Here is a 17,255-nt window from a genome sequence, read left to right as displayed (position 1 = left end):
GGAAATAACAGTACAAACCATTGTACACCTGAATTAGTTTCTACAGGGCAGGGGGAACATATATTTTCTGAATGCCAAGCTTACTTTGTGGTTGGAGTGAGGATTTTGAGACCACACTGAGGCCAACAGAGCCCAGAGGTGTCTAGGTCTCTGGGCCTCTTTCTAGTTAGAGGTTCTTCCAGCCCTTTCTCATGAGACCAGGTCTCGGATATGTTCTTCACAGACGTGTCTTTGAAGCATTCACACTGGATTTGGCACCAGCCCCAGAGAGGGACACACGTACATGGAGAGCTATCGAATTGACCAATTTGATTGGCCAATATTTGGATCAACTATAAGTTTAGTTGATTCCCCATTTTGCACATAGGGTGTGGCATGCGAGGACTGGTTCAGATTGGGTTGAAAGAGCTGTTGTCCATGGCCACCTCCCCACACCGTTCATATGCTACCATCTACGGCAAAAGGGACTTTGCAGATGTGATTAAGGATCTGGACCTTGAGATGGAAAGATTGTCTTGGACCCAATTTCTTAAAGACACGAATGCTTAAAAGCAGATAGTGCTTACACCACTAAGTTCGGTACATGGTTATGGCAGCAACTTAAAACTAAAACGGAGGCTAAAATCTAGTTGCTAAAGATAATGCAGGGGAGAGGTCAAGAGCCAGGCTCAGTGGTCGGAGGGGCGATGCATTCTCAAGGAACTGAAAGTGAGAAGCTATTAATCTGCGTGGAGGCCTCAAGTGGAGGCAAAGCAGGAAGGAACTTTGGGAGAATGGATGGGCCCTGTGTGGCCCCAGGGGAACTGGTGGCAAGTGTGAGGACAGACATGATGGCAGTAACCAGCTAATGAGTCTAGAGCTACCGTGTAGCTGCCTAATCTGCAAGGAGTGGAATGGGGAGATGTAAGGAAAATAGCCTGAGGATGGTAAGGGAAGGAAATTAACACTTAGCTTCAGGGTGGGGAGCAATAGGGGGTGGTGGAGACTGTGGTGAACTGGGGCAACCCCATCCAACCCCCTTGCCCTGCAGGAATGTGGGCCTTGTGGCCATAGAGGTGGCTCTTTTAAGAGAAGCCAGAAATCCCGAATTCTTTCCATTTCTAAACATTAACGCTCTCATTGATTTTTTTAAATCTGTGTGGGTCACCATTGTCTGTGTCCCACAAAGCACACGTGGGCCAGCTTCGACCTTTGTCTTCTGCTCCCAGCTTTTTCTCCTCCTGGGTTTTGGATTCTGTGCTGACTTTCCCTTTGGACTGAGTCAGCCCTGGGGCGATTACACAATTCAGTAGTGGGAGGTCTTGAGGGAGGCCCAGTCTGGTCTTGCTGCTGATATAAACCCAAGTGATTAATTATAAAAATAAGACATGAGCTCATCCCTCCTCTCCCCATCCTCCTACTCCCATCAACCCCCAAAAGGAAAACAAAAGGAGCACATTTAAAATATATATATATTTATTGCATTCTGATAGAGGGAGAGAGGGATAGAAACATCAACGATGAGAAAGAATCATTGATTAGCTGCCTCCTGTATGTCCCCTACTGGGGATTGAGCCTACAACCTGGGCATGTGCCCTTGACCAGAATCAAACCAGGGACCCTTCAGTCCGCAGGCTCTATCCACTGAGCCAAACCGGCTAGGGCTGATGGGTGTTCACTCCCCTGCATTTTTGCCCAGGACCTTCCCAGACTTACCTGGAGCCTTAGGGGAGGGGGAGGAGGCCAATTATTTAGATTTCTTGTCAGGAACTACTTTACACTGCATTTATGTGAACAGAATTCAATATTTTTCTTCCCCAAAGCTACTATTCATTTATGTACTTATCTGGGGGGTAAGTGACCCTTTCACAACACCTGAGTGTTGCCAGGGAAGTGATTTTAAGTGACAGAGGGCATGTGTGTGAAAATGAAAGCAGGAGAAAAGATTGCCCAGGGAAGTTTCCTGAAAGAGCAGGTCCTTGTTCGTGGCTGAGAGAGGGTGGCACCTCAGGTCGCTTCACAATGAAGCGGGACCCTGGTCTTGAGTCCGAGGTGACTGACGTGCGGGTGGCGGGTTGGTCTGCAGCTCAGGCTCTGGGCGAGGCAGACGTTCTGGATCCATGCTGATCATGCAGGTGATCTTGGGAATCAATCCCTCTGAGCCTGTTTCCTTACCTTAGCGGTATTTGGGGGTTGATTGTGTAAAGTGCTTTGCTGTTATTTCTTGATGCGTTTTATGTATGAGCATGCAACCTAGACCACATGTGCCCAGAGTGTGAAAATGTGCACACGTGTGTACACTGCATGGGGATGTCTGTCTGTCCTCAGATCCATTCCAGCCCTTCCCCTGCTTTATTTTGTATGGAGGAACTCCCTTTGTCAAGTTCTCCTGCCCTGTGGCTTCTGGGCAGGTTTGGCCACTGGGGAGCAATAGGGAAGGATTGGGGGAAGAAGGAAGGGAGATGCTAGGTTATCCTCCCCTTTCATTGCTTCCCATGGCATCTCTGGAAACTACTGTGCCTCCTCTATGATCAGCACCCACAGAATCTGGTGGCATTTCACTAGTTACAATGGCAGGAAACCTTGACTGTTTCCATGAGCAAAGTGCTTTCCATGTATTTTAGCCATAGTTAATCCTCTCAAGAATATGAAGCAGAGGGCACTACATTCCTTAGCCCCATTTTACAGATAAGAAAACTGAGTCTCAGAGAAGTTAAATGGCCTGCTGTCCATCCCATTGCTGGTCCCTTGTGTAGCCAGAATGTGAACTAAGGCCGCCTGACCCCAGGGCCCCTGATCACTAAGCTGCGTGCCTTACAGAGCAGAGGCTGGCTCAAGCTTCGCTATAATTAGCAAAACATAACCTTAATCCCCAGGCACCAGGAGGGACACCAGCTCGTGCTGGGCCTTCGCAAGTGACATTCCCCTTCCCAAGTCCAAGAGGGGAAGAGCTGCCTCCAGCGAAGGTTAAAGTTGTGACAGACACCGCTGGCTGGGCCCGGGAAAGGTTCTATGGCTTTGATGGGAGATAAGGCCCCATTCGGCAGTGCTAGGAGATGGCTTTGCTCTGAACAGATAACTCCATATAAAGGAGAGGAAAAGTGGAGGGGTGGGGGGAGGGTCGGGGAAGGCAGAGGAGGCGGGGGAGGAAGTCCCGATTTCACAGAGCCCAACCCCAACCAGACACTCTCTGATGACCAGGGGAAAGGCTTTGAAAAGTGGAGGGGCAGCGCCTCAAACCCCGTTCCCTGAAAGTGGGGGTGGATCCCGGCAGCAATCACATGGGGACCCCTGCTGTGGAGCCAGGGAGACCGAGGAAGGAGTTCAGGTGTTAAAAAAAAATGTTAATAGAGGACTGAGTGCATCTGGCTGTGATTCCAGCCTCCGGTTTTCTTTTCTGAAATCCCGAGGACGGAATGCTGCGGGGCCGCCGCCTTCCCTGCCCAGGCAGCCTCCACTCACCCGGGACGATGACGTGCCACGCTGGCGCACTTCCTGCTGGGTTGTGATGTGAGAAACTCGGTATTAAATGTGGCCAAACAGGCATTTGGCATGAATGGCTTTTCTGTTGAGCACCTTCCTTTCTCCCAGGCTGATGGTCCTCTCTCCCCAAGAAAGATGAGGTTAGGAAAGAGACACTTCATTGATACCTCTGGTTCCTTCTCCAGAAAGGACATGTTCAAGCACAAAAATGGGGTCATTGTAGCTTCCCTGGTGAGATCTTTCAGCGCCTTCTAGTTGTGCTTAGAATAGAATCAAACTCCTGACTTGGCCAGCCAAGCCCTGACAAGCTCACCTTGGACCATTCTATCCTTCATCTGCAAAACACCAGCTGAAGGGCCTCCTCTCAGTTCCTGAAACACACCCTGCCCCCTGTCCCTGCCACAGGCCCTTTGCACATTCACTTTCCTCTTCTCGGACCTCCCGTCAGGCTGCTCTGTGCAAGCGTGGCTCCTTTGCATTCGCTGCCTCAGCTTTCTTTTCAGAGAAGAGAAGGGCTACTATTTTCTATCTTGACATCCTTTCCGGTACTCCCACAATCCGGAGTGAATTTACTTATTGTCTGTCCCCTTCAATGACCTCTTAAGCGCCCCTCCCAGCGTTGAGGGCCCTTGCCTGTCTTGTATTTGCCTGTGTTCTCAGCTTCTAAGCACAGGATATTGTTGAATCTATGATAGGCTGAAGGAGTGCAAGAAACAGAGCAGCAGAACGGGGACTCCTGGATGAGAGGAGGAGTGCCGACTGTTGGTGTGGGTGACTTCCTGGAGGGGGTGGTGATGCAGAGTCAATAACCGGGAGCTGGCCAGCCAAGAGGGAAGATTACAGAAGGGGGTTCACGCAGGCAAGAGGAGGCCTGTGCCATCTGCTTCCGGGGCTTTCTGCCTCGAGGGGCAGCCCTGGTTTTGGCATCTGACCATCTACCAGCAAAAGCAGGCTGGGCCTTGATCCGTACTTTGTGTCTGGGCCAGTTTCCAGGCTGGTGAGCTCCTCATGCGTTGTGAGTGGTACTTCCACCCAAACCCCTGCATTTCTCAACTGCGGTGAGGTCATGCAGAGCAGGGGTGGGGAACCTTATTTCTGCCAAGGGCCATTTGGATATTTATAACATCACTCGCTTAATATAATTCACTTGATATAAATTTATGTTGCTATGAAAGAAGCTTCTAGATTTATTGAATTTCAAGTCCCGCCTGTGGTTGCCTTGGCAGGGCCAGACCAAATGATTTTTCAGGCCTCATATGGCCCACGGGCCAGACGTTCCCCACCCCTGATGGAGATGAAGACGTGGTAAGAGAAACAGTAAAGAACAGGAAAGCAAGACATGGTAGCATCTACATACTTACATGTAGGTGTATAAATAAACATTTAAAAATATATAAATGCATGCACTATTTAGACAAACGTGACCAATAGAGCAGTAGTTCTCAACCTTCCTAATGCCGTGACCCTTTAATACAGTTCCTCATGTTGTGGTGACCCCCAATTTCATTGTTACAAATTGAACATAGTTAAAGCATAGTGATTAATCACAAAAACAATATATAATTATATATGTGTTTTCCGATGGTCTTAGGCGATCCTTATGAAAGGGTCATTCAACCTCCAAAGGGGTCGTGACCCACAGGTTGAGAACCACTGAAATAGAGGCACTAAGAGCCGTGCTGTTAGTTCTCTTGGGAAGAAGGAAGGAGGAGAGGTGGGTGAGTGTTTGTGAGGGAGCTAAACCCTCTTCTATCCGAAGGTCATAGGTAAGGTCATCTGTCCAAAGGTCGAAGGTCACAAAGTGCATAATCAATAAAATTAAAAGTGCTGATGGAAGCATAATAGATGGAAATGTGGAAGCAACCACCAGAAGAACTAAAAGTAGAAACAATTTTTAAAATGAAAAAGAAATTGCCTCTGGGCTTTTTCGAGGGGAGGGTTGTTTCATTATTATAAGCCATTTAATGCCATTATTTTTTAATCCTATGCACATATCATTTTGATATAATTTCTTTAAAAAATTACTTTTAGAGGGTATATTTCAGTGGTTTGCATAAGCATTTAAACATTTTATATTTTATAAAATATTCATACATTTAATTTTTTTCAAAAGATGAAGACATAAATTGCAGCAGGAAAAAGGGGAGGGATTAGAAGGAGTGAATTGGATGCCACTTAAAACCCAAGAAACAAGTTGAGACGGTGTAGCTCCCATCAGTGCCTCTCCCCAGCCTCCCTAGGCTGGTTGCATGGACTGTTGCCTTTTCTGGAATGTTCTCCTTGTCCTGCCACCCACGCACCCACACTCCTGGGAATATCTCAGATCCTGGACAGGCATCCAGTCCAGCCTCCTTCCTCCCCACGCGGTTGTGGGTGAAGGAAATTAATGACAGAGAAGTCCGTACGCCCCTGAGCCGAGCCAGTCAGCGGCACTTGGAACTGCAGTGTCCCCGAGGTTCCCACGTCCCGTCAACAGGTGTCCTTCCTGGTCTCACGGAGCCTGGAGAAGCGAGAATGGGGAGCCCAGGGTCTTCTTGGGCACCTTTCCCATGTAGCTTTTAAATATATATATTATACTAGAGGCCCGATGCACAAAGTTTGTGCAAGAGTAGGCCTTCCTTCCCCTGGCTGTCGGCACCGGCTTCCCCTGGGCCACCAGCAAGCACGTGGGACCCGGGCTTCCCTCATACCCCAGCTTTGTCCGAAAGGTCATCCAGAAGGACATCTGGTCTAATTAGCATATTATGCTTTTATTATTATTATAGATAGTTTTTACTGATTTCAGGGAGGAAGGGAGAGGGAGAGAGAGATAGAAACATCAATGATGAGAGAGAATCATTGATCAGCTGCCTCCTGCACGCCCCCTACGGGGATCGAGCCCACAACCTGGGCATGTGCCCTGACAGGGAATCGAACCGTGACCTCCTGGTTCATAGGTCAATGCTCAAGCACTGAGCCACGCTGACTGGGTCCCACAGAGCTTTTGAAATGGCACTCTGGGTCTCACCTTCCTATAGACCCACCAAGACCCAAACACAACACTCCCATTGCCCAGGGCTGGAGCCAAAGCCTGGCCATGGTCTCAGGGTTGGAAGGCAGGCGTACCCCAGAGAGGGGGTGGCTTCTGCAGGTGAGTGTGAAAGCCCTGCCTGGACAGAAGCAGAGCCAGCCTGCCTGGCTCCTTATTTGCAGAACCCAGCACTTATGCTTTTCATGGTGTGGAAACAGGCAGGTCGGGGGTCCCCAGGCTGAGAGGGAGAGATGCGTCGGTGGCTTGGCAGACCGTGCGGGCATCACCCCCGTGGCCCCTGCTGCTCGTCCTCCTCCTCCACGTCCCCCACTGTCCTCGGAAGCTCTCACCCTCTATTTGCCCTCTGCGGGCTCCTCTGTCCTTTGGCTGCAGGGAAAGGACGCAGCCTGCATTTCCACAAACAGCTCAATGCGGGGCTCTGCGGAGGGCTTTCTCTTATCTCGCCTCTCCGTTCTCAGAATGACGCTCAGGGCCGGTTTCAATTTGGGGATTAATCTAACCAAAGTACAGAACCTACTTCTCTGCATGGAGGATGCTCTCCCTTCTGTTGTTTATCTGCCTGCCCCCCACCCCCTCCCTGTTCCACCCTAATCTTTGGAGCTTAAAAAGGCTTAAAACGCTTCTTAGGCATGGGATAGTTCTTATAAGGCAATTATTGATGAGCTCAACAGAAATGACTTCGAAACTTAGAGTGTGAACTTTCCCTCCGTGACTGCATTGCCGGACGTCTAGCGGGAAGGGAAGGAGAAGTCCTCCTGTCGACTTCCTTGGTCAGCTAGTCTCCCCGGGGGAGGCTGACCATCAGGGCATTCACATGTGGAAACTCGGACCCGCCTTAGAGGCAGCGATGCCCAGTGGCCCTCTCTCTTCTCCCGTCACCTGATCAGCTCATAAGTTGGTGACACTCTGCACGGTGGCCTCACCCAGCTCAGACCAAGCCTGGGGCTCTCACTATACCTGAGAGGAGGAGCTGCTGTAGTCCCTCCTTATCCTCAAGGGTATGTTCCAAGACACCCTCCCTCCCCCAGTAAATGCAGGAATGGAGCTAATACTGATCCCTATACTGTAGACCAGTGATGGCGAACCTTTTGAGCTCGGCGTGTCAGCATTTTGAAAAACCCTAACTTAACTTTGGTGCCATGTCACATATAGAAATTTTTTGATATTTGCAACCATAGTAAAACAAAGACTTATATTTTGATATTTTTTTATATATTTAAATGCCATTTAACAAAGAAAAATCAACCAAAAAAATGAGTTCACATGTCACCTCTGACACGCGTGTCATAGGTTCACCATCACTGCTGTAGACTATGTTTTTTCCTATACATGTATGCTTATCTATGATAAAGTTTAATTTATAAATTAGGCACAGTTAGAGATGAGCAACAATTAACAATTCAATAGGGCAATGATAACAGTATCTCTATATATAAAAGGTTAATATGCAAAGTGTCCCCTTGGAAGTTCGACCTGGAGAACGGGAGTTTGATTGTTCCCTATGACGTGTGCTGACCACTGGGGGCAGCATGGAACACGGCGGGTGACCATTGGTTGGAGCAGTGAGGTGCTGAGGGAGCGAGGGAAGGAGGAGGCGATGAGTGGGGAGGTGAGGGAACCTGATCACGCCCTGATCGCTGGCCAGGCCTAAGGACTCTACCCGTGCACAGACAGGGCTTCTACTACTGTAATAAATGTTACCTGAAGGTAAAATCAGGACGACTCCAGCACAAGCACTATGATCTCATGACGATCCATCTGAACACTGAGATGGCGACAGATATCATCATGCTACTCAGAGCGGTGTGCGTTCTAAAACATACGGTTGTTTTATTTCTGGGGTTTTCCATTTAACAGTTTTGCACTGTTTCAGAAAGAGAAACCGCGGGTAAGGAGAGACTATTGTATTGCATTTCACATCATCCTCATGCTTCTTCACCAATTCACAGCAAAATGGCAGAACCGAATCAAAATATTTAAATTGCACCTTGCGGTTCGAAAACCGCTTTCACATGCATTATTTCATCTGCCATTCACCCCAACACAATGAATCCGAGTCGCGTGCCTTCAGTGACGTTTCGGTCAACAACAGACCACATACACAACAGTGGTTTCATAAGAGTCTAGCAGAGTCAAGTAATTCCTATCGCATTGCTCATAGCACAACCCGTCGCTAGCGTGTCTGTGGTGTAAACACACCTCCTGAGGAGCCGGAGTGGGGAGTACAGCACTTGCAATCACATAACACTTGATAATGATAACAAACAACGGTTACTGGTTCACGTATTTACTATACTATGCTTTTTATGGTTATTGTACAGTGTGCTCTTTCTATTAACAAAAAACAGTGCTCTAAAATGGTGTGTCGTCTTATGCCAGCAACAGCCTCAGACATCTCATGCTTACCGTGTCTATCGATTGCACCATTTTCTCTTGCGGTTGTTTTGTGAATTTAGTGTAGCCGAGGTGTGCAGTGTTTATAGAGTCTGCAGTAGCGAACAGTAATGTCCTAGGTCTTTATATTCACTCACCCTCACTCCCTGACTCACCCAGAGGAACGTCTTGTCCTGCAAGCTCCATGCATGGTGAGCGCCCTCTGCAGGTGTACCAACTTTGATCTAGAGATCAATGGTTCTCAACCTTCCTAATGCCGCGACCCTTTCATACAGTTCCTCATGTTGTGGTGACCCCCAATTTCATTGTTACCAATTGAACATAATTAAAGCATAGTTGCCAGAACCGGTTTGGCTCAGTGGATAGAGCGTTGGCTTGTGGACTCAAGGGTCCCGGGTTCGATTCCGGTCAAGGGCATGTACCTTGGTTGCGGGCACATCCCCAGTGGGGGGTGTGCAGGAGGCAGCTGATCGGTGTTTCTCTCTCATCGATGTTTCTAACTTTCTATCCCTCTCCCTTCCTCTCTGTAGAAAATCAATTAAAAAAATATTTTAAAGCATAGTGATTAATCACAAAAAACAATATATAATTATATATGTGTTTTCTGATGGTCTTAGGCGACCCCTGTGAAAGGGTCTTTCGACCCCCAAAGGGGTCGCGACCCACATGTTGAGAACCGCTGATCTAGATCATATTTTTCCTGTACCTTTTCCATGTCTAGATACACAACACTTGTGTATTGAGTTACAGTTGCCTACAGTATTCAGCATAGTCACATGCTGTACAGGGTTGTAGCCAAGGAGCCATAGGCTGTACCATCCAGCCCAGGTGTGCAGAAGGCTGGACCACCTCGGTCTGTGTTAGTGCACTCTGTGATGTTCACACAATGACAAAATCACCCAATGATGCATTTTTTTAGGATATAGTCTCTCATTAAGCAACATGTGACTGAAAATGACTTGCCTTTGCCGTGTGAGGAGACTGAGGCTCAGAGAGGGCGAATCAAGGAAATACCAACTGGAATGCAAAGGATGCTCACCTGGGGAGAGAGGGACCTGGGCCCCAGGGACTCAGACACTGCATTTTGGGCCCGCCTTCACCTTAAGAGCATATTGGCCATTCTTGGGTCCACACCTGTGTTACCTACCCTGTGTTATCTCATCAGGGATCTCAGTGAGTGTAGTGTTAGGGTTAAATGTAAGGTTCTGATTCTGCAGCCTCTCAGGGCCCACTCCTGGTCCCATAGCAACAAGGGAAGCTGCAAGATGGGTGATGAAGGGTGACCTTGGACAAGGGGTGAGCCCTTTGCAGTCTGAGGGGGGAAAGGTCCATGAATCATTTGCATATCAAATCAATGGGAGACTTCGTGCAAGAGGATGGGATGAAAAGGACCCAAGAGAAGACATCTCTGAGCTGAAATGAACATGCAACACGCAATTTACCTGAGTGAGTCGGGGAATTAGTGGCCAGTGACCTTCAAACCGACTGGAAACAAGGGTATGTACAAGCTGACCCTGCACGTGGGAAGGAAGGGAGGGGGGAATTATGGCAAAGCCAGATGATTGAGGGGGAGCAGGGGCTGGGTGTCTCCTGATAATTCCACGCCTCCCCCCCCTCCCCCCACACACACACTCTGCAAATTGAGACAGGTGGGCTGGAGGAGGAGAGACAATTTGTGAAACGCTAACTTGCCTCAGCAGCCTCCATTGGTGCTGAGTTCAGAAGAAACCGAAAGCACAGGTTTGGAGGTGAGAAGCCTTTGCTGCGGACTTGAGCTTTCGGATCTCCTGCGCGCATCGTTGAGAAAGCAGTGAATGCCTGATTGCATGCCTTCAAATCTGCGTGTATTCCCCCGCCGTGGGAGCACACAGTTGGCGTGAAGCGAGGAGAAGGAATTTACTCATCAGAAGGGAGCGTGGGATATGTGCATGCGAATCTGTGGATATTTGTCCTGAGTTTTGGGAGGATCAGGCCCCCTGCTTGGAGAAAGGGGGCGGAGGCAGGAGGGCTTCTTGTCTAAATCATCCGAGGAGCATGTGATGTCTACTCAGGGACCCCTGGAATGCCCAGCGGTGTCCTAATAAAATAGTAATGGGGCATAGCCTCCTCCCCAGCTTTTCCTCAGGGAAGACTTACCATTACCCCGGACAGGGATTAAGCCTAATAAATTACACTACAGGACGCGGGGCGCGCAGAAGACGTCAGGGCTGCGTACACACGCGCTGGCCCTGAGCACAGAACATCCATCATCCTCGGCTCAGACACACAGCAGGCGCCAAGCAGCAGGACATGGCCTGGAATCTATCCTAGGGAAGTGGTCCTTGGAGCAGAGGAGGAAATACCAACAGGAAGGCAAGAGATGCTTCCCTGTGGGAGGATGGGGGGGAGGTGGGGAAGGGGGCGGGATTTGGGCCCGAGGGACTTGAACGCTGCACTTGTGGCCTCTGCCTTCGTATATTGGCCATTCTTAGGTCTATATTCGGGTTTTTCAACCTTGATACCATTGAAATTTTAGCCCAGATATGTCTTCGTTGGGGTGGAGGTGGCTGTCATGTGCATGTGTGGCCTTATCCAAGGCCCCTACCCACTAGATGCTGGCAACACCCTTCCCGCTACTTGTAATGTTAGGAGTATAGGCTCTGCAGTCAGACCTCCTGGGTTCAAAACTTTCTTCTGTCACTTAGCAGCTGTTGGACCCTGGGGAAATTTGTTAACGTCTCTGGACCTCAGTGATCCGCCTGTGAAACGGGATGGTAGCTCCCTCGTGAGTCATGATGAAGACAGAGTTAGCACATGCATACAAGAGTTCCTGGCATATAGTACTTGCTCAGTAAATGTTCCTATTCTTCTTCTTCTACTGTGAGTTTCACACTCCTACAACAAATTGCCCTTCCCTAAACTCCAACCTATGGACCAGAACTTCCAGAAACGTCTAGATTTTTAATCTGCTGCTGGCCATCTGTGGGAGGACATCTCCCAAGGTTTTCTCAAGGACAGGTGCAGGGTTGAGTAGAGACCCCCTTCTGTTCACTGTCCTTGGCTCAAGGACTTCTCCTGTGGGTTGGTAGGGAGTCCCCATTCATTTGCCAGGGGGGCCCTAACACAAGTCCTTGCGACCCCTCCCAGGAAACCCTTTGCATGGAAATGTTGGTGGAAATGGGGAAGGGCCCTGGAGAGCAGAAGGCAGTGCCCTTCAGACCCTGCCTGGGGTAGCAGCCCACTAAAGAGGAGCTGTTCACCTCCTACAGAATTCCTGAAGCCCTTCTTACTTTGTCCCTGACTAGACAATGCGTTTAGACAAAAGCAATGGATTTAGACAGAAGAAATGTAACCTGCTGGTTCATCTCATTGTTCAGCTTCTCTGTCTCCCTCAGAGGACTTCCCAGGAATCCTATGGGCCATGAAAACATGCCCTGGTTGATTAAAATCTGTCCCTAAAAAAAGTTGGGTGATCGGACAGAAAGATAACTGATACACTCAGCCCTTATTTCGCGTCAAGTAGAGGACTAACCCTGTATATACATTATTTCACTGGATTGCTACCACAGCCCTATGAATTAGGTAGTCTATTATCTCCATTTTATGGATGAGGGACCAAAGGTTCAGAGAGGTTAAGTATCTTGTCCAAGGTCACACAGCTAGGAAGTGGTGGAGCTAAGGTTCAAATCCAGGCCTGCTTGACCTTCGAGCCTCAGTGACTTTGTTATGCATTAGGAAATGGAGTCTCCTAATGAAGGAATCATCCCTCTGACCTCCCTTCTGATTGCTTGGGTATTTCAGTTAAACATACACTTTCTTTCTTAGCAATAGGAGCATTAGGGGTCCTGAGAGTGAGACTTACTGTTCCCTATTACAAAAAAAAACCCGCATTTTTTTCCCTACTCATTTTTGGTGATATCATGAAAAAGACACTTGACCCAGATATGCAGTATCTTTTGGAATGACTGGATTGCAGCAGATGCCTCTTAATTAAGCCATGACCTTCACCCAGTTCATCTTTTTCCTGAATGCACTCTCTCTTCTCTACCCAACATGCTCTCAGTGAAAGCGAGGCTGGACTGGAAAGCATTAACCTTTTTCTCTCTCCCTCTCGCTCTCCCTCTCTAATCTCTGCAGCTCTCCCCGATTCCAATCTCTCCTTTCCAGCTGCCCACAGGAAATTGCCACTGGTTGTCCCAAAGCCACCTCCTCCTCCTCCTCGGCTGAGACAAAGCGCATCCTCTCCCTGTGCCCCAACCCCGCTTCCTGTCGGAGGTGCCATTATTCTCCCAGCCTGCAGAGCTCAAGGTCAGAGACGCAGCTCTGAGGCCCCACTTCCTTCATTCTGATGTGCCAGGCGTCATGAAGCCCACAACAGCTTCCTTCCCAGTACCCCTGGCGCTTATCTCCCTCAGCACCTGGTCCTGAGTTCCAACCCTGCTCACCTCTTCTCAGGACTCAGGCCTCCAGCCAGTCTGCCTGGTGCTGGCTACCAGAGAGACCCTGCCCCTCAGGGCAGCTGCCACATCCTTATGACCCGACAACCCTCCGTGATTCCCTTTGCCTCCTGCACGAGTCAGCCAGGTGTCCCGGGCTCCAGATGGCAGCCCCTCCTCTCACTTCCTTTTCCTATCAGATCTGTCTTCTTACTTGACATTCAGCGTCCATTACTTCCTCTAGCTAAAATGCCCCCTCCCCCTTTCTCTATACATCTTTAATCTACCTGTGTGTCAAGACCCAGAAAGGTAAATTAGATTTTAGGCCATTTTCCTACTCTGCTTAGTTGGTGTGACTGCCTGGAGCTCGATCATAATCCCTGAGATTATACGCATGGTCTCTGAGAAGGAGAACTATGATCGATTAGTGATGTCTACCGAAGGGTAGAAGGGCATCGTGATTGATTAGTGATGTCTGCTGCGGGTAAAGGAGGGGGAATTAAACTTGACTTGCTAGAGGCAGGTGGCAGCCCATCTTTTCCATGCAGCCTGGAGACAAAGATGCCCTATGGGTCATCTTGCTCATGATTCGCTGTCATATTATAAACACCTTATTGCAATGGGCTCTGAAAACTTTAAAGACGTGATCTGCCTTAAGAAGGACATGATTAGGAATATACTTGTGCAGCTCTTTATTACGTCTTACTACTTATAACAAGAATGGCCCACATACTTATGGGAGTTACTCGGCACTGGGCCCCCTGCTGAGGTCTTGGCACGTGCCATCTCATTCAATCACTGTGACCCGGGAAGAGCTTTACTGGATCCATTTTGCAGGTGAGGAGACGTTCAGAGTCATGAAGTAACTCGTCCAAGGTCATGTAGGCAGTGAGTGGTGGGGCCAGGATAGACGCCCAGGGCTGTCTGATTCCAAACCTTGGCTGTCAGGTTGACAGGTATTTTATGATTCTTTATTAGTAGACAGTGTCATTCAGTGTCATCCTGAGCTAGTCGCTTTTAGTGGAGGCGTTACAAATAGAGTGTGAGGTCTCTGAGAGCAGAAATATGCCACACACTTTGTCACACCCTCCCCTTCCACACCCACGTACCCAGCACAGTCCTAAGCCAGAGGTGATGAACACTTGGCCTTTTCTCCCTCCTTCCCTCCCTCATTTATTGGCATTTCTTTGATGTTCATTTTGAGGCTGATCAGACTCTATTAGTTATCTATTCTTTAAAAATTTTTTAATTTATAAAAAATCTTTATTGCTGGAAGTATTGCACATGTCCCCTTTTCCCCCACATCGAACCCTTCCAGCTTACCCCAACACCCCGCTCCAGGCCCTCACCACCCCACTGTCTGCATCCATGCTCTATTAGTCTTTTAAACATATTTTCAAGGCATTGAACAGAGGAACACAGATACAAACAGGGTATTTGGGACTGGGCTCAACATGACTCAGGGATCCTAAAAAATCTGCTTCAGGAGACAAAATCTCTCCCGGTCTGTGGCCTCAAGGAAAGCTCCAGTTTTTTCTGCTGCAGCAGCAACTTTTGGCCACAAGAGGGCAGTAAAGACAAGGCTACCAGGACCTGAACCCACCAGACTCTATCCAGGCCTCTAAAGCGGAGGCTTTGGCAAGTGTGTTTCTTTTATTATGGCCCCTGTCATAAACCTTCAAATCAAATGTACCAGAACCGGCTGGTGCAAGGACCTCATCTATGGCTCGCTTGCAATTTCCAGCGTAAACTTAGCTAAACAGGTTTTTATTCATGAATCTATTTGTGGCCTCTGCATTTATTGAGCACCTACTGTACACTGAGCACTGTGCTGTCTGCTGAGAATGACAGATAAGTAAACTGACAACTCCAGTAACAGGTCTCTAAAAGCTATCTGCAACCTCTGAGGGGGCACTGACCATATACCCGGGTAAATCCGGGATGGCATCTCAGAGGAGGTGACGTTGGAGCTGGGCTTTGAAGAGGGTCTGAGAGTTCACTAGGCAGAGTGGGCTGGGAGGGAACATTCTGGACAAAGGGAGCAGAAGAAGGGTCACTGGGGTGGAAGGGATTTTTTTACGGCTGCCGGAGGCTGGAATTTTATGGCTATCTTCAGATGAGGATTCCTGAAATTCTTTCCTCTTTTTTTGGTCAGGTTATAACCACCCACAGGAATGGGGCTAAGGGAGAGCAGTGGAAGCCATATTTTCTAGAAAGTTCTTGTGGTCTTATTCTTCCTGAGCCCATTTGTGGGAGTTCCCAGCAAGGGCATTGCTACTCTTCCTCTGGAACAAGCCCAAAGGGCCAGTGCTGGGAGGGGCCCCTGGAGGCGCTCCCAGACCCCTCCTCCCTCCTGGGGCTGGGGGTGGGCCTAGGGTACAGCTCTTCATTCTGAAAACAGGCCGAGGTCCCTAAGCAGCTGAGTTTTCTCCTGCTTCAGGCTTTGTCGGATTCCATGGCAAACAGTAGTTCCCCAGGCAGCTGGTCTAACCTCTGGCTGTAAGGGGGCAGGAGGTCACCAGGTCATTGTGGTCATCCCTGAGCTCAAATCTAGGCTATGTCCACATCTTGGCTGTGTGAGCTTGGACCTGACACTAAACCTCTCTGAGCTTCTATTTCCTCATCTGGGAAAGGGCCTCATGGTCCCTTCCTCCCAGGCTTGTGATGAGAAGTAGCAGAGGGAACTGTCTGCGAACTGGGGTCCTAGGGAGGGCCTGGGCTATGGACCCAGCTTGCCTGAGCGTCATGGGGGCAGTGACTGGACATGTCAGGTGTCAGCAGCTCAGCAACTGGAGAGCTAAGTGGACAGGGTGGCAGGGCCCCAGGGGCGGAGTGTAAAAGATGTGATGCCATGAAAGGTCCTGTGTCTGTCCATCATCATCATCATCATCATCATCATCATCATCAAACTTCAGTTGACTGAGCACCCTCCCCTACCCTCTCCCCCGCCCCACCTCAGGCATTTTCTGTACACAAGACAGTATTTCCAGGTGGGGATCATTATTATTCCCATTTCCCAGATGGAGACACTGAGGTTCAGAGAGTCTGAGGAACTAATCAACTTGTTAAAAAGCAGTGAAAGCCAGGCTTGAAACCCGATGCGTGTAGCTTCACAGCGCGGCCTCTCTCCAGTTTTCGGAGGCACCATTATTTTCTGCAGCACTCACTGAAAATACGTTTTTAAAAAAGTGCTGCTGGTCAAACTAGGACTCCTTGCTAAGATGCTACGAACAGCCAGACACATCCAGACCGTGGTGATGGTAAAGTATGTCCTGGGTGTCTGTTTTAGAGTCGGTGACGTAGGACGGTGGTCCCCATATACAGCCCGCAGCACAGTGCCCAGTAAGGAGGCACCGCAAGCAAGTGGCTGTCAGGTGAGGCTGCCTTCTGTGCCATCTGTTGTTTCCAGGGTGCCCATCTGGACCCTCCCTGGCCTGGGGCATCAGAGTGAGCACCCCTCCCACTCCCCTGCCCCTTCCCCATGCCCAGCTCTTGGGGAGCACGTTCTCCCCAGCAAGGATGTGGGCCAAGTCCCTCCGAAACGGAGAAGAAAGAGACTGAAAGTTCTCGTGGAAGATTTCACTCCTTTCAGGCAGCTTGTCAGCCACCTACCTGGCTCTTTGAAGGCTGGAACACTGGCTGGGACACAGAGGACCAAGAAGCCGCCTTCCTGCTGCAGTTCCCTGGCTCCTCGGTTCCCCCTGAAGAGCGAGGCTTTTGCATCATCTAGAAAGACATTCCCCATTTGCCTGAAGAGGCAGAAGTGCAATTGGGTGGCCCCAACTTACTGCAGCCCCACAGAGCCACAGCCCAGGCCCGCCAGCCCTGCCCCTGTAAGCGTGGCTTAGCCAGGAACCAGTTGTCGCCCACCAGGCCGCGGCATGTGTAGCAGGGACAGGGAGGGCCTCCATCCTCCGCCCCGCTCTCCCCAGCCCCAGCCCCACCAGCCCCGC

Source organism: Myotis davidii, unplaced genomic scaffold, assembly GCF_000327345.1.
Source record: "Myotis davidii unplaced genomic scaffold, ASM32734v1 scaffold107, whole genome shotgun sequence".
Classification (NCBI taxonomy): Eukaryota; Metazoa; Chordata; class Mammalia; order Chiroptera; family Vespertilionidae; genus Myotis; species Myotis davidii.
Note: the sequence above shows the minus strand (reverse complement) of the source record.